This window comes from Heliangelus exortis, chromosome Z (assembly GCF_036169615.1).
Source record: "Heliangelus exortis chromosome Z, bHelExo1.hap1, whole genome shotgun sequence".
Taxonomy (NCBI): domain Eukaryota; kingdom Metazoa; phylum Chordata; class Aves; order Apodiformes; family Trochilidae; genus Heliangelus; species Heliangelus exortis.
Window position 1 is genome coordinate 38,146,193 of NC_092454.1, and position 17,490 is coordinate 38,163,682.

Genomic DNA, 17,490 nt, shown 5'->3' on the forward strand with positions numbered 1-17,490 from the left:
CAGCTAACTGGCTCAGAACATCCCAATATAGAATGAAATATTTAAGTTTGTTTGAAAAACACTTCCAGAGTTCAGCATTTTGGGTTTCAATGTCTGCCTGCCTTAGAAAATGTCTTTGGGTCCCATGAAAAAAAGGCAGTACCTAAATATGGCTTGTTCATTTTTATTTGAAATATAGCTTTTCAGTGCCATTTGCACATAGTAAAACTTTGTGATTTTCCTTTCATTTAAAAATTTTTAAATTTAAAAACTTTAAAAAAAAGTTTTTTAAAAATTTTTAATTTCCATATAGTATTCTAGTGTAGACACCAAAGGCTACTCTAACAATACTCCTGCCATTAATTTCTTCAATAACATTCAAAGAGTTTGTTTTTAGTTAATTCTCCTACTAATCGCTCAAACTTGGTTAACTGGATGGAACATACTTAAATGGAGCTGTAAGACCTCTAGAAATCAGGGGAATTGTGTTTTTGATCAAAATAAAAAAATTATTCTCTCAAGTAGGAGTCTTCTAAATACATTTTCATATTTAGGTACCATTGTAGTACTGACTTTACTTTTCTTGATTTTTTTTTCTTTTTAATGATTAAGCTAGAAGTGAATTATGATAGTTTCTTTGGAAAAAGACATTTAACCTCTTCCCAGGTCTATAAAGACAACCTGAAAGCTGCTTAGGAAGACTTTAGAGATACTACCTTGCATGAAAGGTTTTGACTTTTCCAAACATGTTAGCCATGGATTTATGTTCCACGCCATTCATTCATTTAGCACATGCTTTACCCTCTTTTTTCCTCTCCATTTCCCTCTTTCACTTATGGATTGCATGAACCACCTTCACTACCATGCTTCCTGTGAGTCCTTTCTTTTCTTTTTAAACCTTGTGTATTGTTGAAAAGGTCTCATCTCTTTAAAAGATTACTTGCTATCTTGAGCAATTTGATTGTCCTGTTGTGGGGCCTTATCTGTTGAGACTTGCTCCAAACATTACCATTAATGTAAATAATTCCTCTAACTTCTCTGTGTTCTCATATCTAGGAATTCCCAACTCCCCTCCCTTTTTCTAGGAAATTCTAACTATTGCTTAGAGTAGCTGTTTATGGTCATCCTAGTTGCCTCCCACACAATAACTTTCCTATATACTTTCAGAAATGTAGAAATTATTTGCTTTTCCTGATATCCCTCCAATTTTGTGACTTTGTTTTTTCACATCATGCATCACTACTGTTGCACATTCCACCTAAATAAAGATGTACACTGCAATCTCTACACTTTCAGTGGAGTTTGGTGGAGCAGTATTCCTTCAAACAATGGTTTATACAACATTTAGAGACTACGCATATTATATTTGGAAGTTTATATAATTTTGATATTTTCTTGGGAAATGTTGGGTTCTATCATTTTCTTCCTTTCGGACAACGATCTGATCATTTTTTGCTGTTATCTTTCTTGCTAAAGAATGAACCTTAGAGACTCCACACCTTGAAGTACTACATGATTTATTACGTGACTGTGATAATGCATTCTGCACTTTAATGCATAAAATTTTTCCCTGTTTAAACACATTGGGTTCCCCTGTTCAATACAAGATCAAAGAAAGAAAAATTAAAAGTAGTGGTTCACCATGCAGATAGTGATTGAGCTACAAGGTGCCTTGCTACGTGATATTGGTGATACTAAGCACAAGATCGAGGGCTGTATGAACTTTAGTTCTGACATGTCAGGAAGTTAAAAAAAAGTTTTATTCTGGAGGAAGCTGTAAATCATTTGTCCATGTGTTTCTTCACAAAGATTAAAAAAAAAAAATTAATTAATAACTAACCAAGCACAGCACTCCAAAGTACAAGTAATCTTTCTCCTCAGATGTGATCACAGAGTGGGATATGGCCAGCATCACCAGCAGTTATTTTTTCTTGGATTCACTGTAGTTTACATGAGCAAACTATTTGGCCTATATTCTTGAGGTTCTCCATATTCATTACATAAGATACAATTTAATAGCCAGCAGCACAAAAATGAAAGGGGACCTGGCAGCCCACCTAATGAAATCAGTGTGTCATAAGAATCAGCCAGAGGTAGCCTATGTCTGGATTCATTTCCCTAAACACAATATTAGTACTACCTGAAATGCTCTGACTTTTCCTAGCTGCCCTGAGATGTCAGTTTTGAATGACTGCCAGACTATCGTCCCAGTTCCCACAGTCCGGATGTCTCCATTCTCCAGCAATAGGGGACAGGTGACTTGCTGAGATTGTAATCAGAGCATTAAGAATTTTTGGTTCATATTTTTCTACAGAAAGATGGCTTTGCCCTTCAAAATACGTACATTTGATGATTAAAAAGTTCTAACTATTCTACTAGACATACTCAGAGCTATGTAGATCAGATAATGCTGCATATATTTAGCCTGGACCACCTCTCATGTAAGATAGTGCAACAATTTTAACGCAGGTAAATAGACAGTAGATTTTCTCTGTTTTCATCTTTCTGTTATTTACAGCTCTGGAAATGTTTCAAACTGTGTATCTTTGGTATCTGATGATCTATCAAAATTGCACCCTGAATTTCATAGCAATTTTGCAATCTAAAAGTAATGAATTAAATAAACTCTAAAAGTTACAATTGCTATAATTCAAAACAGTTAAAGTGAAAATAAAAGTGAAAATGTTCCATAACATCTTAGGGCACTGTTGTGCCTTGAAATACGAGATGAATAGAATTGGTTGCTGTGCTCTGCAGCTTAGTAGCTGTATTCTATTGTCTGTACTGAATTTAGACTGAGTCTTTAATACTTAAATATGTTTACACTTTGTAAAACCTTGTCATAAAAAAAAAACAAAACCCACCCTTCAAAAATCTCTACTGACACAATATCACTGTTACTGAAAATCCTGGCTAGCGGAACAAGTAGTCCAACTTGCATTATACATGGAGTTAAGAAATCAAATAATTCAGTGATTCATACAGATCCCCTGCTGGTACCAACAGAAACTGACATTAAGTTAGGAGTGGAAAAAGTAAATGTCAAAAACGCCAAAATACATTAAAAAAGCAGAAATCGTTGAGATTCATGAAATCACTGGACTGTCACTTGAAATGCTTTACTCACTTTGCTAATCTCCCTTATGACATTCCATTAATGGCAGAAGAACAGAAATAGTAGACATTGTTTAATGGAAAGGCAAAAAATCAGAAACCAGACAGAACTAGAGTGGGATCTAAACTGAGACTCCAAAGACAGGTGGGATGTACAAGCTTTGATAACTCTAATTGTACAGCACTGAAATAAACATTAGAAGATTTTCAAAACTACTGAGGAAATTCTTTTGGCTTTCGTAGCACACTGAGTATCCTGCATTTCTGAAAATCCAAGCATTCCTTTTATATAACTACAGGTATCTCTGAGCCTCGTTTAGTCTTCATAGGCCTTGAGTCATTATAAATTTCTGTGAGGTATAAGTTCATGGGTTGACATAGCTGAGAGATGCATAACTTGGATCAGAATATAAACTCAGTGAAAAATCTTTCCCTTTTGCTACATGGATGATAACAGTGTATGAAGAAATGTCCCAGAAGATATTTCTCTGTAATACTTTCACAAACAAGTCTGAACACAGGTTGTAATACTAGCTACTGTTTGGCTGATTCATGCGAACACCTTTGCTCCAGTAATGGCCAGGTTTGACATGATCTGTTTTCTTACAAGGGCAGAGGCAGAGTGAGGTGTAGAAAAAACTAGTGCTACCAGTTTTTTAATCCTGGTATCAAGACATTGGATAACATTCGATGCTCTCTAGAGGCCTGTTCTCTGCTGAATCCATGATGATGGTTTTATCCCAAGATGCTTTCCAGCAGGGGAGGGCAGTTTCCTCTGCTCCTACACAGAAGCCTTTGCAGCCAGAACTGGATTGTTTTTTCATTCATAAAGCTCCAATGGAGAGTTGAGTAACATAGTTTCTTCTGATCTCAAACCCAGATCAGACACTCTCTGCTTGACTGTACAAACAGCAAAGTATGACCACAGGGCAAGAGAGAACAGAAAGTCTTGATAAGAAGCTTGTGACTCAGAATGGAAAGTCCATAACCTCTATTCTTGGTTGCACGGGCAGCAGTATATTAACGTAGAGGTTGTAAAGTTAGCCCATAGACTGCTGACTCTGGCAATCAAGTTTACTAAAGAAAACTAGTCAAAGATGACCTTTAGAAAAATAGCATTTTTTCCACACTGTCAGATTTTGTGATTTGAGATCTCAGATTTTTTTTTTTGGCACACTTCAGCAAAGTTGATTTACATCCATACTGCACTCTACATCTGAGGTAATTATATACCAACTCTCTGTAACCAGAAGTGAGAAACTGGATATTTTAGAAAAATTTTCTCAGTGCAAATGAGGTATCTAATGTAGCTCAGTATCCCAGTAAACTGAACAGTATATTTACGTAAGTAAATAACTATTTTTATTGACTAAAAGTGAAATCTATTAATCTACCTCTGATAAAAATATCCTACTGAAGATACATACTGCCAGGTGGGATGACTTTCACCTTTGTTTTTTTTTTCCCACACCACATGGAAGAGGCTTCCCATCTATCATTAATGAACCATTACATTACTTCTAGAATACAAATAAATCTTGACAATATCCTTCTGTGTACAGCAGGTTCTCAAGAGAAAATAAACACATCCTGTCTGCTAAACACTCTTTGGTCTTTGAAAGGTTGACTGGGAGATCAGGATTTTTTTGCTTAAAATCTAGCTAGGTTAATCTATAGCAAAATACTTCATTAGAAGCACCTACACCAGTCTAAATACATTTTTGAATACTTACGTCTGCTACAAGGATATTTACTCTTTGTAGTCTATATTTTCTGCAACATATTTCACATTGTGTATTGATTTTGGGGAGGGAAGTTTTGCCCTTTGTATATAAGGAAATTTACATGTTGAGTAATGACTAAATTGCAATAATAAAAAAAACATAAAATGAATAGTAATTGAAATCTTAAAAGAACTGGATATATTATTGTGAGGCAGAGAGAGAATGGAGTGTTTTAGGAATTAACACAATCAAAAAAAAACATTTGGCTACAGAACCTATTTTGCCCGCAGGAAGCATTTTTCTTTGTCATACAAATTAGAAGACTGTGTACTAGCCATATCAGCATTACTGGTTTCTTTAAAGTTACAAGAATATTTTTTAACATATATTTATTTTCCTTAAATTAAAATGGTTTGTAATTGTTTTTCTCTCTTAAACTGATCATCAAAATCTCAGACAGAAATAAAAGCAAATATAGCTAATGTGAAGAAACCAATCAAACAAATAAAAACAAACAAAAAGAACTCATATGGTCCTATGCATCAAAATTTTATCTATATTTTTTGAGAGGCAGTTTCTCTCAAGACTGGGCTAAACCATACCAAAAACTGTAAAACTTGTAGCACCCTGTATCTCTATTCATCCTAAAATTTAGAACAGAAGCAATTATATTTTACTTATATCAACAGAATATTTCCTACACTACTAAATTTTCCTTATTATTCAATCATGACATCAAATATTTGCACAATTAAGGTCATAGAAACAGTCCATTCATAAATTAGCAACTGGCATCAGTATGCATTTTTCACTCAAGCTAAAGTAGTTCTCATGTCAGCAGGATATTATGCAATTAAAACGTTAATAATGGTCTATTGCTTTTCTAAATATTCACTGAAACTTAATGGACATTTATATCTTTTTGAAATACTGTTTTGAGAAGATTGGACAGAATATCTGCTCTGTAAAAATCAGAACTGATAAAAGAACAATATTATCACAAGAACATCTTTGTTAATATATGAGCAACATTTTATTTACTGTAGCTTCAGTCATGGCAGTCTTGGAAGCATAGAATGACTTATAGTTTTGAACATATTTTTGTTATAGTATGACTTTGATTTATTTTCTATGCTTTAAAAGTGTGATGTTACATAAAGTCCACTTTGCATGACTCAGAACAATAAATTTATTCCTCATTTTTCTCCAAAAATTAAACTAGAACTTTTAGAAACATTTTTTTAATACACAGGTCAACTGAGAGCAAGTAGTAAGTGGTGAAATAGTTTGAAGTTTGTTCAAATAATTGGTTATGAATAAGGGGGTAGATTTTATGCCACAGGTCACAGATAAAAGCTCTTATCAGCAAATGAATAATTTGGTGCAAATCAATGGAGTTCATGCAAGTGCAAAACTAGTCAGGGTTAGATCGGAATCAGACCCAACACCAGTTATTAACCTGCATTGTTAGCAACAGTTACTGCCAAGTAATTTTCAGCATTTCCTCCATGAACCTTTGTTTCAAAGCCAAGATTTAGACAGCCTCAATTGATTTTACATAATTGCTATGTGTGCTTTATAAGCCTGTGTGTAGTGATTGTGTTCTTCAGTTATGAAAGCCTCATATGTAAAGATGAGGCTCTTTATACTTATAAGGTTTTAAAGAGAATCTGAAAAGAGTTATTGCATAGCTAAAGAGAAAAAAAGAAGTCAAGGGCATATTTAATCTACCTCTCTTCTGATAGTTAAAAATAATTTTCTACATGTATTCTCTTTAATTTCGTTGTATAACTTTTATTACTCCTAACGTTAGTATTTGATATTAGTAATAGCATAATTATAACTACAGTATTTTTGAAAGTTCTATGTTTGTATCTTTTGGTATAGGATGTAGTGGACACTGGATCTCTTTGTAGTGAAAATAAGGAAAACCTTATCTCTGGAGAGCCAGTGTCAATTTTCCATACATCATTGTAGCAAACTACAAGGACATGATTTGAAATGTGCTGTTCATTGAAGAAATCAAAAGACTGTCTACTAAAGTTACAATTTAATTGATATCAATAATGGTTCATTTTATGTCATCCCGTCTCTCCTCTGCCCCAGATTGTTTTTACCATTATTCACAGAAACCTCCTACAGAATTGACTAAAAAACACCCTCATGGGCAAGCAATCTTGGGATAAAAAAATCATCTTTGTAATATTTGAAATAGAATGGGAAATGCACAGAAAGAACAATATTTGCAGTAGGAATGTGTTCTTAGAAATAAAAAATAATTTGTCACAGTAATTAATCATAAAGCAGTTCCAAATTAACCAGGACACTCAAATATTTTCCATGTATTATAATTCCAATAGAGGATTTTGATGGATTTCCAACTTCTCTATTTCCCAACTGTTGAGTTTAACTTAAGCAAACAAACAAACAACTAATGTGAAGCAAGATCTCTCTTTGTTTGCAAATTTTAGGGAGGTTTCTGTGGATGATGTCAGAGGTTAGTGTTTCTAATAAAAAGTGGACTTTAACCAGATTGTAGATCTGAACATACAGATGCCCTGGAGGACTAGTACTCAGAATCCAAATCCCAATACAAAATAAAACTTTGCAGCACATTATGCAAAATCTCTGGTTTTCTGTTGTTGGAATCTACTCTCTTTTTAAGCTAATTAGCAAGACTGACACTATCTCCAGTTCTGCAGATTTTAGATTAATTTCATGTTTATTGAAGTGGCCTAGCTACTCTTTGTTGTTATTTTGTCATTTGTAATTCACATTTTTATATACTTCATCATGGTTATAATCTATTCTCATATGTTTTTTGACAGAAGTGTACACAAGCTACTCATTAGCATCACTAATGAGAATTATCAGCTAAACACCTGAATATGATTTTTAGAAAGATGAAGTGATTAGGCTAACTTCCACTAAATGCTGTCAAGAGCTTTCCCATTATCTTTCAAAGAAGTAGTTTTAAATTTTGTGTAATATTTAATTGAATAATTGCCTTTAGAAAGGCATGTGTGTTGTCATGAGTTTGAAATATATTAATAATTTCTGTAAGATTCCTTAAAATCAGGATTAAAAAAAATGATAAGTCATAGAATCACAGAACCATACGTCCTAGTGCAAGAAATCAGACAAAGAACGTATGCTCTGGGAAATAGCTTCCTGTTTTGTTACACACACCAGGAAAATTACAAATGCAAACCCAGTAACAATAAATCTTGGAAGGAGCCAAACATACAGTGAAAATCACATTCCTGAATGTGGTATGTGACATTATTTAGCTTTCAGCTAAAATTAGAAGTATATTTTGTGGATGTGTTACATTTGTATGCATTTACATATGTATGTATATTATTGAAGATATTGACAGATCTAGATCCATTTTTTGGTTCTGATTCAATAAATGTTTTTTGTACCTTCTTAGGAGAAAAACAGGAAAATAAGATAAAATGAGAAAATGCTCTAATGGAGCAGTGTTTAGCTACTTCATTGTAATTCTGAGAAAAGTGGTTCTAAATATTTTCAGGTTACATCATTTCTAAGAAACCAGGAGCAACAAATTGACCCATCTCTTTATGCTGTATGTAAGATAAAATAATAAGATGCTCTACTAAAATGGAGCAATATTTAACTACTTCATTTTAATTCTGAGAAAAGAAAAGTGGTTCCAAATATTTCCAGGTAGTTACATGATTTCTAAGAAAGCAGGAGCAACAAAATGACCTATCTCTTTATGCTGTATTGTGGGTTTTTAAAGTATTAAAATAAATTGAGATACATTTTGTTTTGATGGCTCGATTTACTTGATAGAAGACTAATTAAAAAACCTTGATTCCGTCACTTTGTGTGAGGAAAATTACAAGAACTCAGAGCATCAAGCTTTCTTATTCCCAAGGAAAATCAGTATGTGTTTACTACATTTATGTTTTTCAACATCTCGATGAGGCTTGTCAAATACATATCCTCTGAGTTATTTTTTTGGTAGTGGGAATGTTAAGCTTTATAGATGGTAAGTATGCTTTTACTAAGCACTCAAAAATTTCTGTAAATTATACATTAACTGGATGACAATCCAAAATTGTATTCTGTGATTGTTACAATGATAGTAATAATTTACCTGAAATTCACCTGAATGATAAGCAGATTCTGGAAAAAGCAGAGGCAAAAATGAGTCAAAAGCAGGAGACAGTAATTGAAGGCAGAGATTCTACAAATTCCTTAAAATTTTTCTCTGAAAAGCAAGTTGCATAATGCTAAAGTTATAAATTTTGTTTAAACTATTAAAGTACTCTTTCTTGTTTGCTTAGCTTGCTAAACTCCACTGACACAGAAGCTTTGCAGGCCATGGGAGACAGTATTTACTCTTTCACAACCAACATAAATTCTAAGTCGTTTTGCTCAGTTATTTGGTTTGCATAAAAGTACTCCTTCCCTATCATTGCTGAGAAAAATTTACAGTTGCAGTTCAAAACTAAGTAAAATTCTGATGCTATCTCAAAGTTTCACCTTGAATTTCATGCTAATTCAGCACAAACAAGTATGAATTTTTTACCAGAAGATAGAAAAGGGAAGCTATTGGAGGGACTAGCAAGCAAGTGGGATTATCAAACTATATGTAAGCTAAAACTTAGAACACTAATGAAGATAAAGGACAGTTTGATTATATGAACACTGAGACTGTGGGTAAGATATACATTAGAACTGAGGAGACTGGTATGTCTTAAACTAGTTAAACAATCTGTAAAAATTTAAGCAACACTGTTAGAAGGAGCCTCAACAGGAAATTTTAATTTCTCAGTTTTCACTCCTAGGGCTTTCCCATTGTAGGTTAATGATGGCCAAACCCTCCTTTCAGTATCTGAGTGAGAGCACAAACAAACAATTCACATTCTTTTTCTCTGCATAATCATCCATACCTCTGTGATATGCCTTCTGAAGAGAAATATTCCCAATCCAATGTAACATTAGTCAGTTGTTGGGATCTGAGGCTCTAACTGCAGAAAATGCATTTTAAAATCAGTTTTCTCCAATTATTTTCTCTAATCACTTAATCATCTTCGATGTGTCTACATATTGGAAGTCTAACTTCTTTCTAACCCTGATACATCTTGGTTGCTCTTTCATGTCCCTTTAATAGTTCTGCTTTTTGTCTGCTTTGTTTTAAATTACTCCACTACACTACACTATAAGTTGTAAAGCTAATAGCAAGAGTACTCTGTGCTTTAGAATATGTTCCCTTTGTTTTTTCTTTCACAAATAACTCCATTTGTTGATGCAACTGCAATATCAAGATGGAGTCTACTGTCTGTGAATCTTTACATTTTGCTGTCTATTTTTCACAAGACTCGCTTCCTTTTTTTTCTGTCTTCCATCAATACCTAATCTTTCAGCCTCTGGTTCAGCAACAAAATGCATGTAGCTGATTTCTTTTCAGAGATCAAACGAAAAAAAAAGCAATGATAAAAAAGCTACTTGTAGTAATTGTATAATACCTATGCAATACCTGTTCAATATCTTCTCAACATTTTAAGTTCTTAGAAATAGGAACCTACCTGCTCGTTCATTTTGTCCTGCATTGCCAAGGACACTTTACTAATAGTAGAAGAGAATATTGTCATATTTCTGAAAAAAAATGGAGAAAATTCTGTTTCTACTTAGGACAATTCTTAGAAAAACTACAGAACATGTGTTCTCTGAGGAGAAATTACATGAGATTCAAGTTCTTTAATTTTCAACGAAGAGAAAGAGAAATTTCAAGAGGAGAGCAGGGTCATCTATCTAGAAAATTAATGCAAGTTGATACTAAGTCAAAAGGAAATACTGAGATGTCATATAGTAAGTATATTGATACATTTGTGAGTACATACTGTACTCACAGCTCAGAAATGTTCAGTGTTTGAAGAATTGTATTTTCAGTTCACCTAATGCAATTGAAAATATTTAATCATAGATAGCAGTATTTGGATGAAAGTATAAGCAATATAAGCAGTTCTGACAAAAAGTGTATGAGTAGATAGGAGAATATTAGTCTCATGATTTATTTTCCTATTTATTTTCTTTGTGTAATACATGACATAACACATAACACATAATACAGTGATACAATAACACATCCACAAAGACCACAAAGATTATTTCTTAAAATAAATCATGGTAATTTGTTTTGGAAAAACTTTTAAAATTCGAAACACGTGAGAGTGTCATAACTTCACAAATATCTCCAAATGAAATTCTTTGAGTTCTTTTTCATTTTCCCATGACCTGATCACAAAATTAGAAAAACTGTTTGTTTTTTTTTTTATCTAAAATGATAATAACTTCTTAGTGTTCTGAACTTCCTTTATTAGTTTTTGAATAATTATAAATGATGATAAAAGTTAGAAAGCAAGATAAACTAATTTACTCAAATTCAGGCTTAAAGAATATGCTAACAGTCAAGAGAAGATACTAACCTGAGTATTATGTAAAGCCATTTGGTCAAATAGCTTTGTGCCTGTAGATGGACAACGAATATGGAAAATTCAGCATGAATATTCATGGTAGAGTGCTTTGCCCGATGATGAGCATTTGCAGAAGCAGGGACTCTATGTAATGCCATGCAGTGGATTAAAAAGGGAGTGTTTGTGGAAAGGGATGGTCAGGGCTCAAAAAGGGAAAGGACATTTTGTATGAGTGACTCTATTACAGTAAGAAGTTTTCTTCCTAAAAATTTCAGGTATCTTATCCATGATTAAAATATAAAAGCACACAGATAGCTCTGGGTAAAAGAGGAAAATATTCTCCTTATAGGTTTTTTTGCTGCTGTACAAAGATGAAAAGAGAAAATACTGTCACATGAGATACAGACACAATTCAAAATCTTATTGAGAACTTTTACCTAGTTTTACCTATTTTCAGACAAAAGATAGAGGAAAAAAACCAAGTCCATATAAAACAGAAACGAAACCCCTCTAGTCCCCAACAGCAAGTAAATGTCATTACATATAGAATAATCACATAATGCAGAAGATTTAAAACTAGTGATATCTCAACAACATTGTTCCTTGAAATAAGAGCTTGCTTTACAGAAACAAAGCATCTTTCAGAAGACAACACCAAATGTTAGTGAGAGCAAACTATTTACAGTGTCAGGGTCTGTGCACTATGTTGTCTTCAAGAACATCTTTCTTACCTAAAGGTGTGGGTGACTTTTGTGTCTCCTGAGACCTTACAGTCCTTTCTCAGTGTTTTTCATTTCATTTGAAAAGCTGGAGTACAATATGTATGTTCCCAATTCAGCCATTCTCACTTGGACTCTGAATATAATCTTTACAAATCTAAATCCCAGGGAACATTTTCCTTATTTGAAAGTGTGGAGTTAATGTTTTATGAGAAAATGCTAGAATTATAACATTCATACAGGGGGGGGTATTGTCCAATATATCATTGATTTTTAGCATCAGTCCAACAAGACAAATGCATTTAAAGGTACAGATCTAACTTAACTCTGAATTTCTTGCTAAAAGCAAGATGGAATACAATGTAGGAACATACCCTGAAATTGTAGTACATTTTTGTATGTAGCAAGATGACTTGATGATCTAAATGCTTTCCCAGTGTCCCTATTAACACAGTAAAGCTTATTGACCATTACAATTTTCTGCTGAACCGTTTCTGCTGGCCTCTGAGGAAATTGGAAATATGATTAATATTTTGCATGCTCCTGCGATACCATATAAAATGATTCTGTTTGATCATTTAATATTTGTCTATAGGTAACCTAAACAAATTCTTTGAGATCATGAATTTTACTGCCCCAGCTTGAACAATGTGAGCTTTATTTTGTAATGCTTTCAATACTTCTATTCTGTTTTCCTGGATTCTTTGTCTAAGTAGCAGTAATAATTTTTATGCATTTTTAGCAATATTTCTAAACATATAAACACTATTTAGATATTTTTTTATTAGAATTTTAGTTCTGAGATGAATTTTAGCATTCTACCTAATTAAAATATATAATTACTTCAAGTGTCAGAATACCACTGTTTCATGTATATATATATGTATATGCACATATATGTGTATTTATCTTTCTGAATGTGTCTCCATGTATCTCAAAAATAAGGCAAAATCAACTGCAATACAAACATAAACTTTCAGAACACATGATAAATTGCCATCAAACCAAAATGGTTTGCAGAAGTTTTTAGTATTAATCCACTTGAAGAAGCATTTCTTAAAAGATAATTTCTAAACCTGTCAGCTTTATGCTTTTGTAATATTTCATGTTGGATAAACAAATACATGAATACTTTTGTGCCACTGACTCCCACAGGACACAGACACCTCTGCACTGTTTGTGCATTTTAAAAGTTACTTCGCTGTTCATCTGTAGGTGATTATCTGATCCTGTATTCTGCAGCTTTGACAGAGTCTCATACCCAGGACGGCTGAAACTGAGGTTGCTGTGGAAACCCTAAATGGACTAAATCTCATAGCTATCAGTGAACTGGAAACCCTCAGGACTGTGGGTTCCTCTCTGCATTAAATAACAATCTTCTAGACTCATTCCACTCAACTTGTTACAAATACTTGCCGTAGCTCATTACATACTAACTTGGCTCTTTTCAGACCACAGCACTATCTTTTTCCTACTCTTCTCATGCCAGTACATATGCTGATGAAAGACAGGAGGGTTGTGTGCCCTGCACTGAAAATTGCAAACTATGGTTCTAATCAGCTGTGTGTGGGGGCTAAAATATGAACTTGAAAAGTCTTGAAAAATCAGCAGTATGCTTGCCATATGTTTGATACAATGACAATTATATTTTGCCTTTCTTAATGTATGTGCTTTCTAGCACATACATTTCTATCCAGCATCCTGGATAAATGCTAGATTAATTTAGTTTTAATATTTTCCCTTCTATTTTATTTTCTGACTAAACAGTGGCTTTATGTCTGAGTTCACGTGTGTTTTGTAGCTTCCTGAAAACTTCAGCATCCATGTAAACTTGGATACAGTCAATAGTGCATAAAATAGTTAATGTCATCTAATGTATAGATTTATAAGGCTCTGGATTTTTATTAAATCGTATATTTACAACTTATGCAGCTCCCACATTGTGATTTATAATGCTTGCAGAAAGAAAAAAAAGTGTAAATTGAACAGTCTTAGCCATCAATCTTTAAACACAAATGTTACTGTAAGTTCCTCTAATTACAAGGAAAGAGGAAGGTATTTTTCATGTTTTCAAAGCTACACCAAAACCCATCACTGTATTTGTTGTTACTATATAAAGCAAAGATCAAACTAAGGATCATTACAAACGTCAAATCTGTCTTTTGCCACTGGATCTAGTACAATTTTCACCAATGCTTTGGGAAACAAATAGCTTATTAAGCATAAACTGTAAAAAAACACCTAATCTTAGTGCAGCATCTCCTTATTTGGCCTCATGTTGATTCTGTCCAGCTAGAAGCTCCCTCACACTCTCCCAAAAGAATGCAAGGATGTATATTTGAGGGTATATTATCTTCTTTCACGTTATTGTGTGTTCTGATAACCAAGCTTGTATTTTGTCATACAATGTCCTTTTGTGCCCCATTAGTCTGGTGTTTTCTCTGTCATAAGGAAATGGGAAATGAATTTTTCTTGGCATATATAATGACATTTTGATTGCAGTACTTTCATTGTCTCTCTTCCCTTTTTTTTTTAAACAGATTTTTCATTTTGTTTCCTGGATATCTGCTTTCAAAAAGACAACAGGAATTCTTTTAATTTCAAAGAATATTTGCATTAGCATTGCAAATGAATGGACAAATTATTAATACTAATTACTGCCACACATCTTTTTATGCATGAAGGCACACACATATGAAAGTAGCAATTTAATGCAACCATTACCATAAATGTGGCTGTTGATAGCCCACAAATCTTAAACAGCTTTTTCAAAAGGCTTAAACTTTATGTATTATTTATGTATTTGCATACACATACATAAATATGCAAGCATACACAGACATATATATATGTTTTTCACAGGCATATATTTTTGTATTATTTACAGTTATACCTGTCTTTCCTGAACATGCATTTCATTCAAACAAAACCATATGTAGTCAATCAGAAACACAGGCCTTACCTTTACAATCAGGACTTGAGGTCTTAGATCTGTTACGTTTCACTTCCGCAGCACACTCTGCCCTAAGATCTGTGATCAGTGCTACAATGAGAATACCAGGCATGACCTCCCTCTCTCTATATATACAATTCGGTAGTAGCAACAAGTGAATATTTAGATTCTTCAGTTCCACATATATCAAGTGATACTACTCATAGAAAAAGATCCTTCAAGCAAGTTCTTAATCTGCATTGAATTGCAAGTGATCTTGATGATACACTGGGGGAAAAAAAAATGAGCTTATTGTACAACACAGCAGATGAATATACCCACAGCCATTGCACGTACCACTCATTCTCTTAACCATGTAATATACATTGTCATTTTGACATGTAGACTATTTCTCTTCCTCTATCACCTCCATGTCAATCCAATTCAGTCATTCTTGTCGATGATGAAATGAAAAAACAAAACAAAACAAACCACCATAAAAAAAAAAAAAAGAAAAAAAAAGAAAAAAAAAAAGAAAAAAGATAAAGAAAAAAGAAAAAAGAAAAGGAAACACGGAAAGTGTGTTATCCTAGGTCTGCATTTGAGGAACATTTTAAAACCAGTTAGATTAACCATTGGGAAGATGTTAGTCTAGATAAGAGAATCCCCACTGGTTTTCTGTCTCCCATAGACAATGAAATCACATAGTTGTGTCTGTGCCTCTCTGTTTTGGATTGTTCTATTTTAACACATAACAGATTGAGGGCTGCCTACTATTCCTAATTAACTGAAGTTAAACTAATGAGAGGGAGAGGGTGGAGGGAGTGCCAAAACCAGAAAAGAGATCATGAGTTGGAAGAGATTGAATTACAACTTAAAGGGGATGGAAAAAAGAAAAAGAGGGAGGGGGGAAAAGAGATGTCAATACAGTTATGCTGAAAATTAGGGGAGAAGGACCATATTTGCCTGTCATTTCTAAGAAAAGGCAAAGATACCTTGCAAAACCAAAGAAAAATAAGCAATTTAACAGTGTATTGAAGTCAGATTCTGGCTTCTTGTTAAGAAAGCCTTCAGCACCCACTAGAGAACAGCTCAGGTTCCAAAATCCAGCTATTGCTCTCCTACCAACAACTTTGGTGTGTTCATAATTTATTGATCTAATAATTTTTGCCAATGAAATACCATGTAAAATGCTCCTGGAAGAAAGTAATTTGTTTTTCTAAGCCTCACAAAAGATGCCAGAGAAATGTCAGATTTTGTTGAACGGCAACAAACAAATTTAAATGCTGCTTTTCTCATTCTAGGAGTTATAAATAAGCATATATGCAACAAAGAGAAAGGTAGAGCTGGATGATTTCAGTGAAAAAACAATGTACTCTTTTTTCAGCTTTATATATTTATATTTATATTTTTTTTTTTTTTGTGCTTAAGAGGTTTTCATTCTTCACTTTTACTATTATAATTTTTATTGTGTTTAGATGTCTTTCTATAGAATATATTGCAACACATTTTTAATAGAACTTCTTTGGAAGTTTTCCTATATAAAAACACAAATCTGAATCTCTAGTGATCTTAAACACATTCAGTGTTGTCCTGATTCTTCTCTCACTCTATTACCAGTAACTTATTTTCTAGGCTTGAGAGTGCAACCTATAGTAAAATGAGGGTGACCAACTTCAATGTAGAGGAAGTATGAAATGAGAGCTGAGATTCAGGTGTGTGCACACTGTGCCCAGTGTCAATGTTTAGAGGGGTACCCAGTTGCCTCAGCCCTCAGGAGAATACTCTGGCCAGCACTGCCACATTTCTGTGCTAGGAGTGCCCTCTCTCCTCTTCATGGAGATGGGGATTGAATTCCACAGGAGGCGGGGGTGACAATGGGAGTGTGTTTGTTGTAGTTGCATCTGAGGCTTCATGGTTTGCCAGAAATGAGACCTCACCCCTTCAACACATGTCCCTGCACCAGATTCAGACGAGACTGGAAGAAAGAGGGGTGGTTAAAGCTTGGGAAGCAATAGGAGAAGTGGAGGTGAAAGAGAAGAGTTAGTGATGACAAGGAGGAGGGCAGGCAGCGGGCAGTCACTGTGGGTTGGTTTGAAAGACATCAGTGCAGTAAGAAAATATGACCAAGGGGAAGGGGGGGAGGGAGAGGAAAGAGGAGAGGGAGTCAAAGTTTCACATGAGGGAAATGAGGGAAATGCTGGATAAGCAACATGTGGAGAGGTGTGAGAGGCAGAAAGCAGAACACAGCTGGATGAGGAGGAGTTTCTGCAGTCTGGGAGAGGAAGGGGAGAAAGGAAAGTATTGGGGTAGGCAAAGGCTGGAGTTATAGCTTGTCTTCAATAAAGGCCTGAGGGTGTAACCAGGCCCTTGTCATCCTCATCCCGAAACCAGAATCTCCCCTTGGACTCCAGGCCTGTGTGTGCCTGCACACACGTCCAGGTATGCACTTGCCTCTTTACTGTGGCCTGAACTGTGGCTGACAAAAGTGCTGTCTGGTTACAACTACAGTTGAGGGGCTGTGACAGGTAAGTGGGAAGGAAATGGCCAGCTCTTTGGCTGGCTGTTGTTTT